Raw genomic sequence first — 2582 nt, 5'->3', positions numbered from 1 at the left:
GGGAACTAGCATTGAGAAGTGAGGACACAGTGCTCAGGATCCTCCAGGCTCCTGAGTCTCCTGCCCACATCCACACTGTTTCTGATCTCATGGGGAGAGGGAGGAAGCCCTGGATAAGACTCCTTTTCCTAACCAAGGGACTCTGGCTTGCAGAGGGGACTTCAGGAGAAGGTTGCCATCAAGCTTCTGGTCCCCACCCCACTTGACATCTGGCACTCCCCAGGGCCAGGGTCACCAAGGGGCCCCACGTGGTACAGGGCAGTGTCCAGCCCCTACCATCTAGCCCCTCCCCAATGCTTTCTTGTCTCCTTTAAAAAATAGTATCGTAATAGTTTTGGTGGTGACTATAAAAATAGTATGTTTGTTCAGGAAATTTAAACAACATACATAGGTGTATAAGGACGAAAATGGTGGTCTCTTCGCCCTCCTCCCCATCCCTCTGCATCAAGTCAACCTCAGTGAGGCCAGTTAGGTCACCATTTGGCATGTGCGTTCCTGCCCTGTCCCAACACTCATGACACTACACAAGTGTACAAGCACTGAGAGAGTTCTTAAGAAGGTGGGATCATAGTAAATGTATTACTTTGGCACTTGCTTTTAAACTTGAAACTAGACTATGGACATCATTCCAAGGTAATGGGTACAGAATTAAATTGTTCTAACTGCTGTGCGATGTTTCCTGTGGATGGATACTTTGGTTTTTTTTTTTTTTTCCACTTCTTTTCTTAATGTTCTTTTTTCTTTTTTTTAACAAGGAATTCTGCAGGAAACCTCCTCCTGCACATCCTTAGGTTCCAGTTGGATTTCCCTGGGTTTAGGATCAGTTCCCCAACGTGGGGTCACTGCCTCAAAGGACATATGCATTTGAATTTTTAATAGGTCTCGCCATTTTGCTTGCTCAAGCAGTGAGAGCCTTTCACAAGTGCTCCCTGAGCATATGAAAATGCTGGGCTCCGCATCCTGGCCAGCTCTAGACGTTATCATTCATCTAAACCTTTTCCAGTATCATAGGGAAAACTGACCTCTCATTGTTTTGAAATTGTGTTTCCTGAGTATAACTAAGGTCAAATACCTTTTCATATGTCAGTTGGTTTTTTTTATTTCCTCTTCTGTGAATTTTTGTGTCTCATCCTTGGCCTGGTTTCTAAGTGTGGCATCTTTATTTTAAAAAATCTCCTTTAGGACCTTTTTGACCATTATTGATATTCTTTGTATTATGTGTTGCAAATATAGTCCAGTGTAATCATTGTATTTTACCATAAAGAAGTTTGTATATACTTAAATGATGTTTAACTCTTCATAACAGACATTTGAAAACATAATAAGAACAGTATAATGAATTTCCACTGTACCCACCTCTGCGCTCCAGCAGTAATCACTATAAGGCTAATTTCCCCCCCATTATGAAGTTTTCCTTTTGTCATTGTGGTCATTTTCACAATGCAGGGATTTTTCCTTTTGTGTAGTCAAATTTCTCAGCCTTTTTGTGGCTTCTGGGCTTTGTGCAATACTTAGAAAGGTCTTCTCCACAATTATTAGCAAAACATTCTTCTAGTACTTCTAAAACATGATTTATGATGTTCTAAATGGTGGCATAGTACTTTCTCATATGAAGGACCATGATTTATTTAATCAGCCCCCAATTACTGAACATTAGCTTGTTTTCGATTTTCCCCTATTTTAAATCATGTCATAATGAGCAGCCAGACCTGATTTTTCCACCTCATCTGGATTATTTCAAAGCAAACCCCAGATAGCAAGTCATTTCATCCCTGAATATAAAAGTTTTAAAATAGTTACATCGTAGTATAGTTAGTCCTCCGGTCTTTTTGTCTTTCACTTTTGATTGCATTTACACTTTAAATAGACAGCATATTCACATGGTTCTACACTCAAAAGAACAAAAGGATACATTGAAAAATCTGTTTCCCACCTTGATTTCTAACTGCCCAGCTCCCTGCTCTGAAGTAACCAGTGTTACCAGTTTCTTGGATATCTTTAGAGTCATCGTATACCTGTGTAAGAGTGAATTATGTGCTTTTTCTCTTAAAAGTTAAAATTGAAAATCTGCACCAGCTTTTATTAACATATCTTGAGGATTGTTCCATAAAGAGCAGCCCAGTTTTGTTTTGTTTTTAATACATAGATTTCATTGCATAGACATACAAGAAGAACTCAGTTATCCCATCTCTACTGGTGGACATTTGGTTCTTTCCAGCTACAGACAATGTGGCATTGAAAAGCTTTAAAAACTCCTTTCGCTTATGTTCGAGGATATCTATAGGATAAATTTTAGAAGTGGAAGTGCTGAGTCAAACTGGATCCGCGTTTATATATTTGATAAATATCGCTAGATTGGCTCTGTCAAGGGTGAGTCAGTGGGTGCCTTTGTCCTCCCACCCTTGCAAACAGACTGTGTTGCCAAACTTTTTCTTATCTCTGCTGCTCTGATAAGTGAAGAATATAGTCTCTTTGGAGATAAAACTTCATGTCGTCTTTAAAGAGTTACTGAGCATCTTTTCACATGTTCACAGGCCCCTTTGATTCCCCCATCTCCGTTAACTGTCTTCATGTCCTTTGCC

Source organism: Pteropus alecto, unplaced genomic scaffold (assembly GCF_000325575.1).
Source record: "Pteropus alecto unplaced genomic scaffold, ASM32557v1 scaffold60, whole genome shotgun sequence".
NCBI lineage: Eukaryota > Metazoa > Chordata > Mammalia > Chiroptera > Pteropodidae > Pteropus > Pteropus alecto.
The sequence above is the reverse complement of the archived record's forward strand: the minus strand, read 5'-3'. Positions refer to the sequence as shown.